The sequence below is a fragment of the Rhineura floridana genome, chromosome 1, assembly GCF_030035675.1.
Source record: "Rhineura floridana isolate rRhiFlo1 chromosome 1, rRhiFlo1.hap2, whole genome shotgun sequence".
Taxonomy (NCBI): Eukaryota; Metazoa; Chordata; class Lepidosauria; order Squamata; family Rhineuridae; genus Rhineura; species Rhineura floridana.
The window spans coordinates 316,903,073-316,926,786 of record NC_084480.1 but is presented as its reverse complement, the minus strand read 5'-3'; the positions used below and the strand labels follow the sequence as shown (position 1 = coordinate 316,926,786).

The 23,714-nt window shown below is 42.0% G+C and overlaps 1 protein-coding gene across 3 annotated transcripts in view; it reads left to right on the top strand.

The window, feature by feature from the left end:
• The window catches only part of TSNARE1 (t-SNARE domain containing 1), a 647,930-nt gene that overhangs the window by 70,446 nt on the left and 553,770 nt on the right, over positions 1 to 23,714 (top strand). The window lies entirely within an intron of this gene.

The window sequence follows — 23,714 nt, the reverse complement described above, 5'->3', positions numbered from 1 at the left end:
AGGCAAATTCTGAAATATTTGAAGATTGTATATTGATTGTGATGATGTGCCATTTTCCCTGCCTCAGGGTCTCAGTGTGGGCCTGAGGAGGACTCTAATTTGGATGGTGTGCAAGACGCCATTTTAGGGGGAACCACTGCATGGTCAAGACCTGCTGGCCTTTTAAAGGCTTCAGATGAATCTAAGCCTTTGTTGAGATAGAATCTTCCCAAACTCACCTCTCAGAGCCCACTGGGAGCTGTCCAGGGTCCTGATTTGCCTTGCCCCACCCGGACTGGACTGGAGTGAAAAAATGGAAACAGACTGCCTTCAAGTCGCTCCTGACTTACGGTGGCCCTATGAATAGGGTTTACATGGTAAGCGGTATGCAGAGGTGGTTCACCATTGCCTTCCTCTGAGGCTGAGAGGCAGTGGCTGGCCCAAGGTCACCCAGTGAGCTTCATGGCTGCGTGGGGATTTGAACCCTGGTCTCCCAGGTCGTAGTCCAACACCTTAACCACTACACCACACTGGCTCTCACTGGAGTGGAAAAGGCTCTGGTATTTGTTACCACTTTCCCTGCAAGGCCCTATCCCCAGAAGAAGAGGGTACAATTTCACTGAAGGCAAACACAAGAATCCTTCGCATATGTTTTGGATGACTACCTCCTATCAGCCCCAGCAGCAGAAACATCTGGAGGGCATCATGTTTGAGGACTACTGATTTAGTAATGATTCCAGAACTAGTCACTTGGGTGATCCATGCCTGTCAGGAATATGACTGTGGTAGTGAGGGCAAACAAAGCCTAAATTGGAGCAGTGTTTCCTGGACAGGTGGAGCCATGTGTTCCTTTTCACAGCAATCACCCCCATATACCCCCTCTAAAAAAAATCACCAAAATGGCACACTTTTATGCTGACGAATTTCCCTAACCCCCCAAAAATCACTCCACTTGTGACTCACCCCTCGTAGAAGCACTATTTTCTGTGCCCGCCCAAGAGGTGCAGTATTCAGCATACTCATTCCATCAGTGCAAGGATTTTTGGCTGCATAATGGAACTTCGCCTCCCTCTCCTATCCCTGCAACCCCCCTAAATCTGTTCTGGGTTTCCCCTCAACCTTCCAAAATGGGCTTGGGGAGGGTATGGGGCACGCATGGGGAGAGGAGAGGAGGGGGATTCTATTGTGCAAATGGAAATCCTTGCACAAATGGGAGTGCTTGTGCCGATGGAACTAGTGCTTTAGGTACCGCACACAATCTCCTCCCTCAAGTGCCATCACAAGGGCTTCTGAAGGGCCAGCATGCCCATGTAGAGGGAGAAGCAGCAAATACATTGTGTCCTAAACTGCTTCTGAATATGGAGGTTTGATTTAGCTGTGATGGCTAATAGCCGGCAGTAATCCTACTGATGCATTTTAAGCCCTCCAGATCACATTCTTCTACAAAGCCCTTGGCACTGTCCCAAAGGGTGTGTAACTCTGTCATATGTGTGCCTCTGAATTAATGCGTAATGAATTATTATCTGCCCGATAAACCTAGAATGTTTGATGGGATGATCCAGTTGGATGTATTTCAGCCCACGGCAACTTAACAGTCGTTGAAAAGGACCTGCAAGTTGAAACAGGCGTGACAGTTGTGTGTAGGAATGTTCTGACAAAACAGACATGCTTGCATATGTTCAAATTTGATCCAATGAGGCAGTATACTGGCAATTTCATCCATATTAACTCTCAGTTGACACGTTTATTGTTCACGTGCAAGCAGAGTTGTGGTTTGTTAATCTCTTTTCAAGGTAAGCTAGTCATGTGCAATGCTTTATCGCAGTGTATTCAGCAGACATTTATCTATGGTATATGGCGGATGTTTTCAGTGATATGGCACAGAATACATTTACTTTGTAAAAAATTAAACTTTTCAAAATCTGCACCAGCTTTTCATGGCTTCCATCACAGTATTGGCATATTTTGACATGAGCCACCAAAACTGAGATGGCAGGAGATAAGAATTGTGCAGTGTTGCCTGCAGGTCCTGATGGCAAAGATAGGTTAGCTGCCATGGAAACAGGGATCCATGATCCCTGTTCAGTGAGATGTTCCAGGGTAGCCATTGAAGAGTTTTGCATAATAATTGTTTTATTTACAAATATACAGGCAGAGAATAGTGGAGGCAAACCCATCCCCTATAAGCAGAAACCCCATGTCCTAATCCCGCATCAGATCCCCAAAGACAGCAGTTACACCCCAAAGATGCTTTAACCCAGTCATGCTGTTCCCCTTCCTGATCTAATTATCTCCAAATTCTAACTATAAAACTGGCTGGGTACATATGTGTCATCTATCCAGCTCCCTGAAGAATGTGAGCTCTGGATTTCATGACTGCAGGTAAATTGCCCATTCACGGGGGGGAAAAGTCTACGCTCTTAACAGAAGCGTTGGGAACTTTTGGCCACCCAGATGTTGCTGGACTACAACTCCCATAGTCCCAGCAGCATGGCCAAAGGCCAGGGTATCTGGAAGTTGTGGTTCAGCAACATCTAAACAGCCGAAAAGTTTGCTTTGTTTTAACAAAAAACCTTTTTAGTCCTTCTTTGTCAGCCCCCTGACTCTCATTAAGTAGCACTTCAGGCAAAAACTAAAAAGGAATTGCATTGATTTTGAGGACATTGAGTAGATGGAACGTATCCAGAGGAGGGTGACCAGGATGAGTTTTGGAAACCAATTCCTCCGAGGCATGCAGGGAAGGTCTGGGGTTTGCTTTAGTTTGGAGAAGAAAAGGTTAAGGGGAGATATGATGGCCCTCTTGAAAAATCTGAAAGGCTTGTATCCAAAGTACAGCTAAGTCCAGTGGTGAGTGGTGGCTCCATGTAATTGGGGCAGTGGAATCCACTCCCAGTTTTAGCTGAAGCACCTTGGACAGCTCCTTGAAAGTCTGGTCTAAAACCCGGAGTGGATTCCACTGCCCCATTGACATGGAGTCACCAGCCACCACTGCATCCATCTGTCAGGGAGGGTGTAGATCTTGCAGTGAGTGTGGGGTTAGATTGGATGATCTCCAATACACCTTTTGATTTGTAGAATTGGTCTGTCAGCCCAGTCCTTCTACCTGATGAAACAAGCATTACAGAAGGACAGTGCCATCATTTCCTCAGTAATGTTGCATCTGTGAGAATGGAAGGATTTGGAATTGGCTACTGCCCGCCTAAAATGAAATTTTGATGTGAATTTGGAGGTGCTCATTTGCATGAAGCATTTGAGGACTTTTGCTGGTTCAGTAGATCTAGTGTGTGCACATGTGTTTGCCCATCCCAACATGACCAGTGAATCTTGCCCAAGTCGGTGTTATTGGGGAGAAGTAGAATGTTCCTGCTGATAGGTGAAACATTCAAGGCATTTAATGGGAACTGGAATGTTTTGAGAAGCATACTGTTGAGCCCAGATTAAACAAGAATAGCGGGGCCTAGAATGAGTGGTCAGAAGTACAAGGAGATGTCTTCCTGTTGTTGTTGTTGTTATTATTTAGTAAATTTATATCCTACCTTTCCTCCCAGAAGGAGCTCAGGATGGCATACAAATGAAAGAACACTAAAAATATCTATAAAGTATCTTAAAAACAAAACAAGTGAAAAAATCTTAAAAACCACACATCTTTTTAAAATAAAAATACTGTATATTCCGGCGTATAAGACGACTGGGCGTATAAGACGACCCCCAACTTTTGAGAAGACTTTCCTGGGTTCGGCCCTTACTTGGCATAAACCAACTGAAGCGCCTCAGTTAGACAGGCCCCATTGGTTTCAGTAGGTCTGCTCTGGGTAGAACTAACACTGGATAAAATCCTATGTGTGCACTGACTCAAGAGTAAACCCAATGGTACCGGACGGTGCTTAGGGCTGCATCCGACGCTACTCAGAAGAGACCCACTGAAATTGGTGCAACTAAGCCAGCTACCTCTACTAGTTTCCATGGGGCTACTCTCGAGTCAGGACGAAGCAGGGCCGAACGGCACCCCCGCAGGCACACTGACTCGGGCAGCAAGCCCGGTAGAACTCGGCCCGAGAAGGCCGGCGCGACACCGGATCGGGGCCACCGGTCATCGGTGGGAAAGAGACAAGGAGAAAGCCTCAGCTTTGTCGGAATCCCGCGCGTGGCCGCTACGCTCTCCATCCTCTTCATCGGCGGGGCTGTCCAGCTCCTCCTCCTCGAAGCTCTCGGCGGCAGCAGTGGGGCCCGTGCTGGCGGGCAGCGCAGCGGAGGCGGCGGCGGCAGCGGTGGGGGGCGGAGGCCCCGGCGGTGGCAGCGCGGGAGAAACCAGCGCTGCGACGCTCATGGCCGAAGCGGGGAGGAGGAGGAGGAGAAGGCTCCGCCACCGCCGCCCAAGGCACCCAGTGTTTTTTTCCTCACAGCGGCGAGCCGGTTTGTGGTTGGTTTTTTTTTTTAACTCCCTACCACAGGCAGCCGCAAGCTGCCCCCCCCGCCTCCTATGTGCAGGCGCGCGAACCACTTCCGCTCCTTCCTTTCCTTCCTTCCTTGGCTGGCTTCTTCCTCCCTTAGTTGTGTTTGGACCACTGCGCCACCCGTAGGGTGTAAGGCGCGGCGATACTCCGGCGGCGTTTGCAGCCGTAGACTTAATGTTTTAGAATCACGTGCCCGCCAAGCGTCTCCGGGGTCAGTTTGGGAGCCCTTCCTCGGCCCGCCCACTGTTGTTTCTTGTAGAAGACAGCAATGCCTCAGTTGGCGAAGTACCCGTATATTCCGGCGTATAAGACGACACCCGGCATATAAGACGACACCCGACTTTGGAGAAGATTTTCCAGGGTTAAAAAGTCGTCTTATACGCCGGAATATACGGTACTTAAAAACAATTCCAACACTGACACAGACTAGGATAAGGTCTCTATTTAAAAGGCTTCTTGAAAAAGGAAGGTCTTCAGCAGGTGCTGAAAAGATAATAAGAGACAGTAAAAAATGTACTGCCTTCAAGTCGATTCCGACTTATAGCGACCCTGTGAATAGGGTTTTCATGAGGCTGAGAGGCAGTGACTGGCCCAAGGTCACCCAGTGAGCTTCATGGCTATGTGGGGATTCGAACCCTGGTCTCCCAGATCCTAGTCCAACACCTTAACCACTGCACCACACTGGCTTTCAATAGAGACAGTGCCTGTTTAATATTTAAGGGGAGGGAATTCCAAAGACTAGGTGCCATAACACTAAAGGTCCACTTCCTGTGTTGTATGAATGTACCTTCTCTGAGCACCCTTCACAAACTACCTTCCCAGGATTATTTGGGGGAAGCCATGACTGTTTAAAGTGAAATAACAGTGGAATAAATGCATTGTGTCAATGTGGCCTAGATAAATTTAGGGAGGAAGAGGCCTATCATTGGCTACTAGTAATTATGGCTATATAGAGCTTCATTGACTACCATTGTGTTCAAGCCCTGTTTCTGAGCCTCCTAGAAGTATCTGATTGGCCATGTGGGAAATGGGATGCTGGACTTCATTAACCTGCGGCCTGATCCATCTGTCTTTTTCATTATAACTACTGTTACATAATTAAGAGATCTAGAACAGGAGACCTTGTATTTATTTTATTGCTTTTGGTGGATGGGGAGGGGCACCTTCCCTGTTCCTGAGAGGGTGGTGGTGATAGCTTCAAGATGCCAGATTTAATGAGTCTCTGTTTTTAGTCTGAGCAGAAATAGCTTAGCATCTGGTTGGGTTCATCTGTGAGTAACAAGGTCCCTCTCATGTTGTTCTCTGGACCTTTCCTTCATGTGCTGTGTAGGCTGCTGATGAATAATGTCTCTCATGTTTAAAGCATTAAGAATTCCAAAGTCCTCTGGTGATATCATGCACAAATAAAGCTTCAGAAGGTTCTGTATGTGCGCATGCACCCCCCTTTTTCCTCATTGCAGTGTGGAATTGTGCAGCTTTTTTTGTTTCACTGTGGTTGTGTTGGGCATGTTGAACCAGGAGCCCTTGGTGCTTGCACTAGCTTACTACTACCTACAGCCACCAGACTGACAGCCTGAAGAAGGAACTAAGCCAGAATGTAGACATTTCAGATCTCTTTATTTTGGCAGTCAGTTGGCCCAGGAGAGCTAATCCCAAACCTTCTGTACAGGAACATAGAAAGCTGCTTATAGTGAGTCAAAGCAGTGGCGTATTCATTTATTTATTTAAAATATTTCTATCCCACCCTTCTACCCTATAATAGGGCACTCAGGGCAGCTTACAAAAATAAAATCAAACACGTACATAATAAAATTGTAAAATCACAAAAACATTAAAATAAATTAATACATAAAATACATAAAATACAATATATATATATATATATATATATAAATACATATAATACAATATATATATATATATATATATATACATATATATATACATATATACACATATATATACATACATACATAAAATACAGTATACACACACACACACATATACATATATATAGGGATTGGTACTAAAGGGACTACAAAGGTAAAATTTAATGTAGAAGGCATAAAATCAGTGTCAGGCTCTACCTGTGTATGTAGCTCAGTGTTGTCTGTACTGACTGGCAGCAGCTCTGCAAGGTTTCAATTCCACATGCCAGGAAATGAACCTGGAACCTTCTGCATGCAAAGGAGCCGCTCTGTCACTGAGCTGTAGCCCTTGCGCCAGCTGTCACCCTTCAAGCCCTCCTGCACTCCCTCAGCCTGGGCAACACATTGCTAAGAAAAAGCACAAGGTCATCCCTTCTTGTTCCAGGCACTGGAAACCTTTTTTCATCCTCATGGTCACATTCCCTCTTGGGTAACCTTCCGGGGACTGCATGCTAATGGTGGGCAGGGCCAGAGGCAAAAAGTGGGTGGACCAATGGATGTGACTCTTGGCTTTTGTACAGAAGGTTAGATTCCAGCCAAGGAAAAGTGAGCGGTTTCTACACACTCACTCGCTCACATGCACATCTACCAAGCACGAGGCATTGTCACAGGTGAAGGACACGTTAAAGCCAGGCAAAATCACTTGAGGAGGGTGCAGGAGAGGGCTGTGAGAGGGTGTGACAGGGGGCACATGCTTTGCATGCGAACATCCAAAATCCAATCTCTGGAAAAGACTATTGCCTGGAATCCTGGAGAGCCAACCCAAGTCCATGTCATTGGTACTGAGCTAGATAGTACCAAATGGCCTGAGTCAGTATAAGGCAGATTCCTTTGTTCCTAAAAGAGGAAAGAGTCTCAAGGGCCACAGTGACTCTGCAATTTATTTATGTATTTTACTTACAACATTTATATACCGCTTTATTGTAAAAAGCCTCAAAGCGGTTTACAGAAGGAATTAAAACAATAAAATTATTGGCAGAAAGAGTTAAAAACATTTATTTAAAAACATTCAAAGTAATAAAACCACCAATGAGTTAAAAACAGATAAAAAACATAGTAGCTTTTGCCTATACAAAATATGTTTTTACCAGGTGCCAAAAAGAGTACAATGAAGTTGCCTGCCTAATGTCAATTGTTTGCATTTCATTTATCTATGACCTCCCTTACATCCATAGAAACAAAGGTTCCATGTGTTCAGCTGAACCCCCTTAAAACCACTGATAATGCACCTTGTTGTTTGCATGATGGTTTGTTTCTTGCCCAATAGTGGTAAAAGACAATTCACATACTAGGAACTGTGGTTTCAATTGCAGTTGTTCCCCAGCTGCTGCCTGTGAAGGTAGATCAAACCATGTGTGTTTTCTCTCTGTCAGTTATTACTCACTGAAATTGTGTTGGTTGTCAAAATGAGTTTATAGCAGCCCATAGGGTAGGCGGGAAAGGGTAGAGAATCTTCTTACCTCTTAGTCATTTCTCAAACCTCTATCTGCGGTGATGGGTCAAGTCTGTAAAGAAGTTTGGAGCAGCCATTTTAAAAGGCAGGGGCAGGGCATTTCAGGCAGGGGGTTGCCAACCCTGCTTGGATATAGACATATTTGCAGAGGATCCCTAGTCAAGCCTTATCAACAGCACAGTCCTAACTATATCTACACAGAAGTAATTCCTGTTGTGTTCTATGGGGTTTAGTGTGTTTGTTTAGAATTGCAGCCTTCAGGGGCATCCATATTTACTCCTGAGTGTTCCCATCTAACATCTCCACAACACTAGGATCCCCTTTTCCTACAATGGCCTTCTGGTGACTTGCCTGGCCTGAGGACACTTAAACCCTTCTTGCCAGAAGCAAGTAGGCTAGATTAAATGTTCCCTACCCGGGCTCTCTAAGCAGATGAGAAGGAATGATCCTGTCACTTCTGTTGGACCTGGCAACACCCTCATTTAGTTTTCCAGTTGGAGAATTTTTTTTTGTTTGAATGGTATGCTCCAAGCAATTGTGGTTGATGCTTAACATATCATCCTTAACGACATCACTGGGGCCTGCCTCTGTGACATCACCGGTGCCCACTCCTGAAATCACAGGGTTTGGGATGCTTCTGACCTGGCAACCCTAATTGGATTGTATTCAACCAAGTCTTACTAAGAGTAGAGTCATTTAAATTAATAGAGCTAAGGTAGTAATTTCTATTAGCTTTAATGGGTCTACTCTGAGTAGGCTAGCCCTGAATTGCACCATTACAATTAAAAGTAAAATATGCTCATGTAATTGTGATTAACAAGACAGAGGTTTTTATTGTATTAACAAAACGTTTTAGCTTTTGCCTTCATCAGCTGCTAACATACAAATGCAGTTACCAAGGTGGCAGTTATAGAGCTTTGAGGATGGAATACTCAGAGGGGCTTCATTTGCAGAAGCTAAGTAGTGGTGGTACTGTCCTCCAGGTTCAGGCCATGTGGTGCCAATGTGTCCAGAGGGTATATCTAGAAGTTCTCCCTTTTAGTCAATGCTGCTGTATCTGTTGGCATCTTTTTTTAAATTTTTTTTATTTAATTATATTTCTAGACCGCCCTATAGCAGAAAGCTCTCAGGGCGGTGTACAACAAATAAAATCACAATTAAAATATGAGCAAGTGTGAAAAATCTAGTACAATTATAAGAACATTAAACATGATAAAAATCTGAAATAGAATTGCCATTGCCATCTCTATAGCTGTTATGGAAAAGTCCAACAGGCTATGACCCTCAATGCTGAAATGTTTTGCAACTGGTTGCTCCACTTTTTTTTGTTAAGATTGCCGATTTGTGGTTTCTGAAGCGTGTGCATAGGTCAGTTGTGGTTTTTCCTACGTATTGGATATGACATCCTGGTCTTTTGCATTTGATGACATAAATTATATTGCAAGACCTACAGGTGATGTTCTGTTTGATGTAATATGTCCTGCCTGTCCTAGTGCTTGTAAAAGTGGCTGTCTCCCTGAGGTACACACAGGTGATACAGTGTTTGGAGTGACAAGGATGAGACCCTGGATTGGTGATAGGTGGCTTAAGCACAGCTCTCACCAACAGTCTGCGCAAATTAGGAGGCTGGTGAAATGCTTCAACAGGAGGCCTGCTGATGGCTCTAGCAAGATGTTCAGAGTTTGCCAGCAATGGGTAGTTCTCCCTGATTGCTCGGTGATAGGAGATGCTGGATGGAAATCTACCACAAATGGAATTCGTTGCTCTCTGTTCTTTGACACCTCAGTATGATAGAGGAGGTTTTATCTGGACAGAATGGCGGCTCGCTGGATGTTGCAATCTATATATGGAGGATATCCTCTTCGAAGAAGGTGTTCTTTAAGTTCACTGATCCTTCTCTGGTATTTATCTTCAGTGTTGCAAATAAGTTTGATTCTCAGAGCTAAGCTATACACAATATTTTTCTTTATATGCCTAGGATGGCAGGATTTCCAGTTAAGATAGGTGTGGGCATCAGTGGGTTTGCTGTAGCGATCAGTGGCTATTTTGTTGTTTTCAATGGTAAGAAGGACATCCAGAAAAGGGATGTGCAGATTGTCATTTGTACTATTAAATGTAAACTTAATAGAGGGATGGATAGAGTTGATGTAATTTTAAATTGTTCTAAACTCTCTTTACCATTTGTCCAGACCATAAAGATGCCATTAATAAGATTGACCAACACATTACAGTAGAGGGTCTTCCTGGGGGCAAAGGGTCTTATTGTGATGTGCCAGTTAAAACAAGGAACACAGTCAGGGAAGAGCTGTGGTTCAGTGGCAGTGAACCTGCTTTGCATGCAGAATTTCCCCAGGTTCAATCCTCAGCATTGCCATGTAGGGCTGGGAGAGACCACTGCCTGAAATCCTGGATAGCTGCTGCCGTCAACAATACTGAGCTAGGTGGGACCAAGCATCTGACTCTATATAAGGCATTTTCCTATGTACTGAGCAATAGATCACTGAATAGTGTTGGCTACAGCATCGGTTTATTTATTTATTTATTAAATTTATATACTGCCCCATAGCCAAAGCTCTCTGGCGGTTTACAACAGACAAAACATGTGACATATAATTAAAACCGCATGTATCAAGCAGTTTAAAATAAATTAATTATATCAAAAATTAAAAACATAATAAGACACATACTATAATACATATTAAATACTAAAATACTAAAATGCCTGGGAGAAGAGGAAGGTTTTTACCTGGCGCCGAAAAGATAGTAATGTTGGCGCCAAGCGGACCTCATCAGGAAGGGTATTCCATAGTTCGGGGGCCACCACTGAGAAGGTTCTCAAACTGTTATTCGTGAATGTCATTCAGGTAGCCCACAGCGTGTACAAATTAAATATTCATGTTGAGTTTAAGTTGCATTTTTATTGCTTTTTTGTTTCTTGCAATGTTCTTCTTTGTATTACAATTTGAATTCTGTGGAATACAATATAAGAAATAAATGAAGCAATAAAATTGCAATTAAAAATCATCTGGCATCAGGCACAGTGTGTTACAGTTGCTACTACAACAAGCATAAAAGTCATTAAGTGGTCAGCCGAGACAATCAGGGATTTTTGAGTGGTCCGTGGAGAAAGAAAAATTGGGAACCATTAGGCTAGAGTGTATCCTTATCCTCACTCTTTGATATTGCACTGGCACAACAACCCTTGTGTGCTGCCTTCCAGATGTTGTTGGACTACATACTCCATAATCCACACTCACTGGCCAGGGATGATGGGAGTTGTAGTCCAATCACATCTGAAGGGCACGCATTAGCTAACCCTGCTGTAACTGTGGGAAAGACACTTACAAACTGTGCTTTTGGTTTTGTTGATGTGCCAACCAGGGATGGGATCCGCATTTCGGTGCCAGTTCAGTATTTGCTGTGTCGAACTTCCTTCCATTACCACTTCATCGGGGATCAGTGTTCGCTATTTGCTATAAATACCGATTTGTTTCCCCCCCAAAAATATTAATATTTGTTAAAATACAATTTTTTCAGATTTTTTAAAAAATCAGTAATTTAAATAATACTAGTATGAATATTTTGAAGGAAATATCAATATTAATATTGATATTTTGAGGAAAATATCAATATTTTGAGGCATTTTTTTTAAAAAATAATCCACTTCAGGTGTGGAAAAACGCTAGGAAAAAAATCGGATATGCAAGGACAAAAACTGAACAAATAGGAAATTTGGTCTCAAATTTGAATTTTGCAAAATTTGAGCACATCCCTAGTCCTAACCCTTTATTTGTCTGTCTTCGTTTCTCTTCCTCCTGTCTGGCTTTATGGCGTTGAAGCTCTTGCTCACTGACCAAGAGCCCTTCTCTCAGTTGATATCTTGGAATCACTCCCCAGCCTGCGTGAAAATGTAATATTTTCATCAGCCACTTACCAAGAAGAGTCTGAAGGTACATATTAAGAAAACAAAAAGTCAACTGTAAACAGCATTTAAACTTCCAGGTCCGTTACTGGAACACTTCATTGCTGTGGGGAGGTGGATGAACCATGGCTCAGTTGCAAAACTTGCACTTTGCATGCATGAGGTCACAGATTAATGCCTGGCATCTTTAGGGCTGGGAACATTCCTTTCCTGAGTCTTCGGAAAGCTTCTGCCAGCCAGAGTAGATGACTCTAGGGTGGAGTTTTGAGTCAGTAGGTGGCTCTGTCAAGGCTGCTGCTGCTGCTGCTATGATTCAATCTCATTTGTTGGCCTTAATTACTCAGAAGTCATCTCTGGGCACGACCCTTCGTAGGAGGCAACTATCCAAGTATCTCAATACACAGAGCTGAGGAAGTATTTCCCTGCACATGGCTGTCACTTCCTTTTTTTGCGATTTGATGCATTCTCAAGCTGCAATGCCTCCACACTCCCTTGCATCATTGTGTGGCTAAGAGCCAATCTAGACATGACTGCAAGCAAGGATTTATTTGCTACATCTATTTGTAACGACTTCATTGTGAAAAGCTTTTTACCAGCAGTGCTTGGAAAGACAGATAATGATTGTTCCTGGCCTGGGAGGACTCAACCACAGTAATTCAGGCATTGGTGACTTCAGGATAGAGTTACCGCAGTGCACTCTGTGTGAGGCTTCCATGTGCTTGGTCTGGAAACTGCAGATCATGTAGAATGTTGCAGCATGGTTGCTGACAGGAGTGAGACCCTGTCAGCACATAACTCCTCTGCTCAGAGATCTGCGCTGGTTCCTGATTTGTTACTAGGCCAAGTTCAGGTTGTTACCATTACTTTATAAAGCCCATTGTAACTTGGGGCCAGTTTACTGGCAGAATCGCCTTACTCCTGATATGCGGACTCAAACACTTCGATCTGCAGAACTTGCACTTTTGCAAGTGCCATATACTATTCATTCCACGCTTGGAAGAAATAATTCTTTTAGTGAGGCAGGGAGATCCTACACTCTTTTTTTTTTTACAATAATTTTTATTCAAATTTTCATAAAACAAACAAAACAAAGTCATAAAACATTCTAAGACAAAAAACAAAACAAAACAAAAATGATTAAACAAAAAAATAAAATGTTGACTTCCCATTTGTCGCAGATCAGTTATAGGTCTACAATATATAACAATCCTGTCTCTTAAATTATATTATAAAATCACTTTCCTCCAGTAGTTATCTTAATTAATCATCAAATCTCATAAACATTACTTTATTCTTTCCACAAAAAGTCAAAGAGAGGTTTCAATTCTTTAAGAAATATATCTATCAATTTTTCTCCAAATAAACATGTCGATTAATCCATCTCATTAATAATAATAACAATCTTGTTGTCATAACCATAGTCCAAATAAACGTATCGATTAACCCATCTCATCAAATCTGTTAGGTCCAATAATTTCAATAGCCATTGTTCCATTATCCATATTAATTCCATCTTCCATCTTCAATAGTCCTGTTAAGTCCAGTAATTTCAGTGCCCAATCTTCCATTATCAGTATTCCATAATAATCTTGCTGTCATTGCCATAGTCATATAATAAGAGTCTGATGGGAATTTCCTCTATCCCAAATATTTTCTTGCCATCGATTCTGAATAAGTTGCTGAAATATTGTTGTAAAGTCATATCTCTGTTCTTCTTTTTTACAAAATGCACTGGCTCATCTCTTGAGAGTTTTTCCATTGTCACATGGCTGCAGTTAATTCCATAGATTTTCTCTATATCAAGCTCCATCACGTCATTCCAGTCCAGAAGATTATCCAAGCCATTGATAACTTTATCTCTAATATCTTCATTAATTTCTTCAGAGACAACGTTAAATTCCAAACAGTAGATTTTATTTCTAATATCCATAAACTCCAGATCCTTTTCCAATTCCACATTTGTTCCAATCTCCAGGGCTTGTATCTTCCCTTTATTTTTTCTTTTCTCATCTCTGATCTCATTCTCCTCTCTCACAGGATCCCCTATTTCTTTAAGCTCCTGCGTCATTTTGCTCAGTTCAATTTTCAATTCCTTACTGCCCTGTCGCAGGGTTTGTTTCGTTATCTCAATCTCAATCTCATCCATTATTTTCTGAAACATAATTACTTCCAGATTCTCAGCCACTTTCTTGATTGCCATTCTTAAAACCACGAAAACAAAACAAAACAAAACAAAAATAAAGAAGAACCACTTCTTATTTCAGCAACAATTGGGTTAATATTCCAGGCTTGATGACATCACAGTATAAACAGAGCAGCCTGCCTTATCTCTCTATGTTCAAGAATACAAAACAAATTTAGTTCCCAGCATCAAAACAGTTAGTGGCATCGTGAAGAAGCAGATTCGTCAAAATAAAATAGACCAAAAAGAGAATAGTCCCAGACAATATAATGTTCCAAAGTTCATATTTTTTATTTTTTTCTCCTCGGAATAGAAATCCCTCTTCTGTTTATATCTTTAGAATGCACTTCCAGGACAGCTTTTTGCAATAGAAACAGAGATAAGCTATTAATTTCGTGAATAACAGAGAAGAGTTATAGCTCACCCAGAAGTTCTTTAAAGCTGATTCATTTGACAAATCTCTTTTTGCTGCAACAATTTAAACCAAGTAAAAAAAAAAAATAGAAACAAGGGTGCTTGCCTGTTAGTACGTTTTCTCTTTGAAGAAAAGATAAACGTGTCGCATTATAGATAGAGCTTGTTCGGAAGTCCGTCCGGCATTGCTGGCTGAACCTTCTCTCATAAATTAATGAAATCCAGTCCTCCCAACAAAAACAGGCTTTTGAGGTTGATCTCTACGTTTCTCCCTGCCCGGGAGAAATTTTATCAGTCAAAAAGAATGTTCTGACTGATTTATATCTGAATAAGCTTCTTGTGAGGCGGGAGCCCGTCTCAAAAGCAGGCACAAGCGAAGTCACCCTTCCCGGAAGTCGGGAGATCCTACACTCTTGAACCCTTTGCTTATTGACATCAGGCAGGCACTTTTGCTGTATTCTTTCTGGTGCCTGCTTTAAACATTTTTGTTTAAGCGTGCCTGTGCAGACAAATGGATGTTGATGTGTTGTAATCTCGTTAGTTTCTGCTGATGTCAATTTTAATGTTTTTAATTATTTGTTTTTAACTGTTTATGTTGATAATTCATATTGATTATATTGATAACTGCTGTTTATATTGATAATTGTAATGTTTATTGTAAACTGCTTAGAGGTTTTTTTTTAAAATAATAAGCAGTATATACATTTTGTTAAACAAAATAAAAGCTGTTTTATATTTTATCCCTTTCTTTAGCTCATGGGTTGCCAACCTTTTTTCGACCTGTGTGCATATTTGCAAACTGGAGAAACTTCCTTGGGCACCCCTTTTGCGCCACAGTGAGTGAGATGGACCAAGGATACACAGATTCCTGTACTGAGGAAGAGGTTGGACTAGATGACCTACATTAAAAGGCCTCTCCACTTTATGATTCTACTTCAGTATTGTCTGCACTGATTGGTAGCAGTTCTCCAGGACTTTCAGTCCTTCACAACCCTATCTAGAAATGCCAGTGACTAAACCAGGGAGCTTTTGCCTCGAATATGTCTGCTCTGTCACTGAACTCCCATTAATGTGCCTGGTTTGGCAACGTCCTGGAAAGCTGATCGGACTCAAGTGGGTGGGCGTGGCCCTGGTACCTCTCATTGCAGTCCTTACTATACAGATGAGGTGTGGTTTTCATTTAAACCATGTATGGGCAGCCTTTTTGACCTCAAGGGCCACACATAGCGATGAATGGGTAGGTGGTTGCTGGAACCTGCATGTCAGTGGGTTGGACTGGAGCCAACTGGGGGCGGGGCCTAGCTCATCCTCAATCTTCTAAATGTTACTCATGGGGAGGACATACATGGAAAGTCATAATTGCTCCCACTCCAACCTGCCGGGCTTTACGTGGGGTTGAAGGTGCAGCAAAAATTCCAAGGTGTGGGTGTGGTGTGGCAGGGCTGTGTAGTTTGGGCACTCCTGAGTAGGGATGGAAGGATCTGTCAATTTTGGTTTTCCCAGTTTCTCATTTTTCCACTCTTAAATTTAGTTCTCTACCTTTCTGCAGCAATTTGCCCTTTTTAAAAAAAAAAAAAAAATCCTCAGGCAAACTCATCAGCATTTTAGTATAAATTTCTTCAAATAAACACATTTTTGTATGCAGTTTTGACTGTTTACATTTTTGCAACCAATTTTCCTTAAAATAATGATTTTATATGTATGTTTTCACTAGTATATGCCTTTTTATGTGCACTTTCTACTAACATGCAATTTTGTAAATATTGACTGGAGAACTGCGTCACAAAATTCAGATAAGTGTTCATTTCAAAAGATCGCTTTGTTTCAAGTTGGGTATTGTTTTGAAAAGTGTGAATTTGATAGATTTGCCTTTAAATACGAACTTAATCAGATTTCACCCCCATTCCCATGCCCGAGGGACATGAGTAGCCCACATGTAGCGTAAATGTTTTACTCTGGTGTACTCTTATAAATATTAAATAGACATATCGGGGAAGCACATTAGATGTAAAATAATGCTCATATTTGTTTTCAGGGAGCACTTGACCTTCTAAAAAAGCGCTTGACCTGAAAACTCCCAGTGATGAAAAACGCAGGTGCCTCTTGCCCTACCTCCACCTCCCTATGTGTCTTTCTACAGTTTGCCATTTGGTGCATGATCCATACAATGTGATTTATTCCACCAAGGTCCCTCTTCATCCCTGTACTCTGGAGCTTGGTTTGCTATTTTAATGCTAAACAAGGGTTTGAGGACCTTTTTCTTTTCTTCTTCAGATTGTCTGATTCAGGCAGTATTAATGCAGCTGAGCATATAATCCCAGCTGAATGAACTTCAGACTGTTCTAATTCTTTCTTTATACCTGGGAGACCTTGCAAGGACCTTCCTTTTTGTTCTTCCTAAATATGTATTGAAATCAAATCAGCCATGCACCGATCCTGTTGCCAGGCTATTGTGAGTGACTGAAAAGATTTTACTTGGGTGACTAGGTCATTTCTCAAAGTATGGGGAAATCATAGCTGTCATTTCTTTTTGAGAACATGACCACCATGCCTGTCTTCAGCAATACTTCTAAAAAGTCAGTTACTACAGTGTACTGCTGTAATCTTAGGCTGCAGAAAGAGCTACAAATATGACTAAACTGGGGTCATTCCACAGAGTGGGGAATCCTTTCAACACTCAGAAAATTCTGAGCATTTGACCTTTTTAAAGTGAGCAAATGTATAGCCCTTGCTGGTTGGCGAGTGACACTTAAACACACATGACATCTTTTATGTATTTTTATTTTTATTTAAAAGTATTGCTATCCCACCTTATCGACCATTTTTCAAGGGGGCTTTAACAATGTAGCAGTGGAAAAAGCCATAGTCAGTTTGGAATTAAAACCAGATATGAATCATTTGGTATGCTCTGAAGGCACACGTGGTGGCCATCTTGGTAAACCTTAAGCAGACCTGGGCCTGATCAGTGCCTGGGTGGGTGATTGTTTGGGAACCAGATGTGGCACAACCGTGGGTTCCATGATAGAAGAAAGTTGGAATTTAAATGTGAGTGAATGCATGTATGCATGCATAAACACATACATACATACAGTTCTCAAATAACAATTACCGTATCTCCCTGCTATCACTCTCTGCCTTAAGCAGGAAAGGATATGCATTTCCTTACACACTACTGTTAATCAATACCTCTACTTATCATTTGTTCAGGCAACAGATAGCCACAACCCCTCTGGTTCCTTTATTACCATTAAAAAACCCAGCTGTGGATTACTTTCTGAAACCTGTACCTGTTTCTCTCACTGGGGTAAAGTTCACTGCCACTACAAGTTATTGCTTCAACCTTTGTGTACCTTTTACAAATATATATGTTTTGTAATAACTGGCCAAGAACCAGGCATGTGTTTAAACCAATGAGAATTTATTCAACAGATGTTGGGAACAAAACAAGAATACTTAATATTCAGGTTTCAAAAGCATGTGGCTACAGATTAAGGTTCTGTAATTTCCTTTAAGTTGCACTTACTTTCCCCCCCTCAAAGAGTATCAGTACATCTTGCCTATTTTACCTTCCACTAATGTCCCTTCAAAACCAACCCTCTCTACCCAAGATGAAGGCCTCTCGAAGGCCACATTCACACCATACATTTATTCTCCTATTAATCCACTTCACATAGTCATGGCTTCCCTCAAAGAATGCTGGGAATTGTAGCTTGTGAAGAGTGCTGACAGTTGTTAGAAGACTCCTGTTCACAGAATTACAGTTCCCCAACGTGACAGAAGTTTATAAAATTATGCATGGCATGGAGAAAGTGGATAGAGAAAAAAATATTCTTCCTCACACATAACACTAGAACTTGTGGACATCCAGTGAATCTAAATGTTGGAAGATTCAGGACAGACAAAAGAAAGTGCTTCTTCATGCAGCACATAGTTAAACTATGGAATTTGCTTCCAGAAGAAGCAGTGATAGCCACCAACTTGGATGGATTTAAAAGAGGATTAGACAAATTTATGGAGGAAGTGGAAATCAGTGGCCACTAGCCATGATGGCTGTGCTCTGCCTCCATAGGCAGAGGTAGCATGCTTCCAAATGCCAGTTGCTGGAAACAGCTGGAGGGAGAGGGCTGTTGTGCTTAGGTCCTGCTTGTGGGTTTCCCATTGGTGAAACTGGTTGGCCACTGTGAGAACAGGATATTGGACTAGATGGGCCACTGGCCTGATCCAGCAGGCTATTCTTAGGTTCTTATGAGTGGTTTCACAGGTAGTCCCTTTTCCCAGAGAACTCTGGGAACTGTACCTCTCTGAAAGGAATAGGGGTATCCTAACACCTCTCAGCACCCTTAGCAAACTATACTTCCCATGATTCTTTGGGTGAAGCCATAACTGTTGGAAGTGGATTAATAGTGGAATAAATGTATGGTGTGAATGTGGGCTTAACTGTCAACTGTCATTCATACAGATAAAAATCACCAACCCACATTCACACAGCATTCCTAAACATTCCAACTCACCCCCTCCTCTCACTGTCTACTTCCCATATCTAACCTAATACAAACCTTTATCAAATATTACCTGTATGTCTGCATATATTATCACATAGTGAGACATCATAACAATCATAATATCATAAAGATTTTGACCCCTCCTGGTGGCTGCTGGCCAACAATTTGCTCCCCTTTACCCCTAATAAAAAGCTACAGCATTTTGTAGCTTTCTCCCAAAGAAGTTTTTTGGGGTTGATGCCATAAATGAGGGGTGCTACTTTTTTGAGTGGTTGAGATGCTTGAACCAGGACCCTTCCAGCCTGAATTAGGTCCTAGTCTTAAGTGAGCATTTTGAGTGCCTGACTTAACGTCAAAGGGTGTAAAGTCCAACCTCCTGGTTGCTACCCTGTACTTTTATCAAAGTGACACCCCCCACACCTTCATCTTGGGGAAGATGACCAGGAACTCTTCTCAATCATCCCAGAGTGCAGGACATGTAATAATGGGCTCAAGATTTTGGATGAACTTCAGGGAAAACTTCCTAACTGTCAGAGTGGTATGACAATGGAACCAATTGCCTATTGTTTAGTTATTTATTAATTTTATATCCTGCCTTTCCTCTCAGAAGGAGCCCAGGGCACCAAACAAAAACACTAGAAGCACTTTAAAACATCTTAAAAACAAGACTTTAAAAAATATTAAAACAAAACATCTTTAAAAACATATTAAAACAAAACGTCTTAAAACTTTTTTTTTTTAAAACAGCTTTAAAAAATCTTGAAAAGCAACTCCAACACAGATACACACTGGGATAAAGTCTCAACTTAAAAGGCTTGTTGAAAAAGGAAGGTCAAGTAGGTGCTGAAAAGATAATAGAGATGGTGCCTGTCTTATATTTAAGGGGGAGGGAATTCCAAAGTGTCAGTGACACAACTCTAAAAGTCCATTTCCTATTTTATGCAGAATGGACCTCCTGATAAGATGGTATCTGCAGGAGGCCCCCACCTGCAGAGCACAGTGGTAAGATGGGGTTTCAGGTATCCTGGTCCCAAGCTGTATAGGGCTTTGTACACAAAAACCAGAACCTTGAACTTGGCCTGGTAGCTAATGGGCAACCAGTGGGAGGTGCTGGGCTCTCCAACACTGGAGGCGTTCAAGGAGCAGTCGGACAGCCATCTGTTAAAGATATACTTTAATTTGGATTCCTGCGTTGAGCAGGTGGTTAGAATCTATGGTTTTATAGGCCTCTTCCAACTCTATTACTCTTTGATTCTAGTTCCAGCCAGAGCTTGGAAAAGTTACTTTTTTGAACTACAACTCCCATCAGCCCAATCCAGCGGCCATGGTGGCTGGGGCTGATGGGAGTTGTAGTTCAAAAAAGTAACTTTTCCAAGCTCTGGAGCGTTACCTCAAAATCGTGTGAGTGGTCACCCTGATTTATGAAGCCCTCTGGATGGCTTTAGGAATGTTGTTTTATTTGGGATCTAACAGTTCACAGCAGTGTCAGGAGACTAAATGAGCTAAAAACTTCTATGCTGAAATGTATCAGTTTTCCTCATCAGTCCCCAACATCCTTTAATAATCTGTATTCCGTGCTATGGGACCTCTCAATTCTCTGAACACGAATGCAAGTGATTTTTGGTGTTCGTATGCCAAGAGCGACTGGATCCTAATCTCTTAAGGGAGTCCTTTTTCTTGATGTTGTTTACCGGGCCCAATTCAAGGTGTTGGTTTTGACCTTTAAAACCCTATACGGTTTTAGCCCAGTCTATCTGAAGGAGCGCCTCCAGCATCGTCAGGGATGCCGCTCAACAAGATCAGCCTCAGAAGACCTTCTCTCGATCCCACCGGTTAAAACAGCTAGACTGGTGAGGACTAGAGAGAGGGCTTTTTCAATAGTGGCCCCCACCCTGTGGAACTCTCTCCCAAATGATCTCCGCCATGCCCCTTCTATGATGAGCTTCCGCTGGGCCTTGAAGACCTGGCTCTTCAGGCAGGCTTTTGGGGTGGCTTAGGTTTTTATTGTTATGGTTTTAAATGTTAACGTTTTAATGTATTGTTTTTATCTTGTACGTCGCCCAGAGTGGCTGGACATCCAGCCAGATGGGCGACTAATAAATTTAATATTATTATTATTATTAAGTTGCATACACTGCTTTTCTCTACCTCCCTTTCCGTTTGTATGCACTTCGTTGTTAGATTACAGAGCTCTTATACAGATTAAGGTTTTCCTAGAAGGATTTGAATGATTTTCTTTATTAACAAATCCTGTAACAAGCTAACTCCCCATAAACAGGTTCCACTATTGTTGTCTTTTTGTACTTTAGTGCTTTGAGAACAGGAGAACTGTTCCTGAGAGCGGTTGTTAAAATTACCCATTTCTCGGTTTCGCCAGGCTGTAGCATGGCTGTGGTCACAAGATAATGTTGCTGTCATACCCTTCCTCCAGAATCATCTAGGCAATCCTTCGTATGTGATGTTTTTACAGCTAAGTTCCTTTCTGACTTTGGTAATATGCTCCTTTGGAAGATCTGCTTCCACCACAGTCTGTAGGCTCAGCTGAATATAGGGATGAGATCCATTGGCCAGTGCTGGTACAAAAACATTCTGTCAGCCTAACAGGCTGGCATCGATTTGAGTTTGTTCTTTGCCTGCTAGCCACTGCTTTTACAGATCCAATTTTTCCCCTCACACACACACACAAAATGAGATTAATATTTATATTTTTCAAAGAAATATCAAACTTTTGAAAGGAAATGTTGATGAAATTATTCTTCATATCTATATTTTAGAGGTGGACTTTTTTTAAAAAAAGTTTTCAAAAGTAGCCACAGAAAATTGCTGTGTAAAAATCTGATTTGCAATGATAGAGAATAAGTGAGGTAATGGAAAATTCACTCCCAAATCCAGATTGGGTGGAATTCTGGCACATCCCTAGTTGAGCAAAGGTGCCATGTTTTCACACATACACCCCATTGGTGGACTCCAGAGGGAGCACAAAAATGCCCCCAAAGCTTGAGCAGTCACCTCCTGTGCATGGCTTTTGGGTAGGTATGTTGGGCTTTCCCCTGTGTGTCAGATGAAGGGGCTGTAGAAGGAAATGGGTGTGGGTTCAGCTCCTCAGTCAAGTTGCTGCATTGATCTGCCACTACCTAAATTGGCCTTTCTTGGCTTAAGAAAACCTGTGGGGAGTGGCTGTGGAGGAAACACATTTCTTCACGGTTTAACAATCTCATATTGTTAAAGAAGGCTTACTGTGGTTAGCGGGATATCCCAATTGGCAAACCATCATTTGTGATTTGTCCTCAACTGGTCTCAGAAATCATGGTTTGAACTGGGTTTGCCTTCCATGGTTTACATTAATTGTAGCTAGGTAGTAGCCTTCACAGCAATCCTGCAGGATAGGACAACATTGTTATTTACGCGTTGCAGATGATGGGACTGAGGCCAAGATAAATATGGAGTGGTAAGGGCAACTATAGAGCTTGTGGTTGTGGTACGATTAGAACTGGGAACAGCTTGTACTTCTGGCTATTAGACTGCATCAGACGTTTGCCCTCAACCACTGCATCGGTTCAAAGCCAAGATCAGGATGTGCTTGGTTCACTATCTGCACAGCTCTGCAATGCTCCTTAGGGCAGCATGTTCACAACACATGCTTGTGAGTGGTGGTGGAGAGAAATATCTTTTAATGTCTGGAATCCCTTTTGAATTTCTGTGGAAACCTGCTGCTGAAATTTTCAATTTTTTCACTCCTCTTTTCCGCACCTGCCATTCCTGCCCCTGGAGGGCACCAAGTTGCTGAAGGCTGAGTTAGGGAGTCCTGGGCATCCTTTTTTTTAACAGGGTCATTTTCCTACTGAAGAGATATTACTGGAAACTTAAAGGTTGGGATGTGCATCTACTCTGTGTATACCCCAAATTATGAGAAGCATCAGGGTGATATCAGCAAGGCCGGCCCACTTGCCAGTGAATGCACAGGGAGGGTCAAGGGTTCTTGCCTCCTTCCTTCCTTGATCTCTACATACAGACCTTGTATGTTGAATGTTAGTTCAGCTAAGCTCACAGGTTATCAACAGCAGTTGTCCAGTGAGGATAGAGGAGACCCCACTCAAGGATTCTTGAGTGTTGGGAGATACCAGAAATTTTCTCTTTGGGAGTCAGATAGCCAAACAGTCTTTGTAATATATGCTATTTATTCATATCTTAGAGCACACTACAACTAGTAAAATTCGTTCTAGGTGGCCTTAACTAACATTGCTGAAACAGAAAAATAGAAATACGTATCAGCATGAAAGAAATAGCTGGATATCCATTTAACATCAAAGCATAAGACTCTTAAGACACATCTTAATTAAAACAAGTTACAAAAGATGAAGGATTGAGTTAAACTAAGTCATATCAGAGAGCCAGAGTTACAAAGTACATGGAAATACATGTCATGATACATCACCCATCAGATGTTATGAATAGAATAGATGAATGGTTCCCCTGCTTTCTTTGACCCCCCCCACTCCAGCAGAGCTGAGGGGTAATGAGTGCTGTAGCACATGACGTGTTCGCATGGCTATACCAATTGCTTCCTGCTAGAAGCAGCACTAGCTGCCTCCTCCTTACCTTCTCCTAGAGACGGCAAGTACTACCAGTGCCAACAACTAATGGTTTAACCTTACCATATAAGAACTTCCTCTCAAACAGCCTGAATGTTGGCTGACTGCCTAGACTTTTTTATCTTTATGTATGTTTCAGCTGCTTTCATAGGAAAATTACAACTTTAGTCAGGAGATGGAGGCAAGGGGGGTAGTTTTAAACTACTTCTATTTTACTATTTGGCTCTTATGCATTATACATACATTGCAGCAAGCAGACTTGATAAGCTATTTCAGCAAATCTTAAGC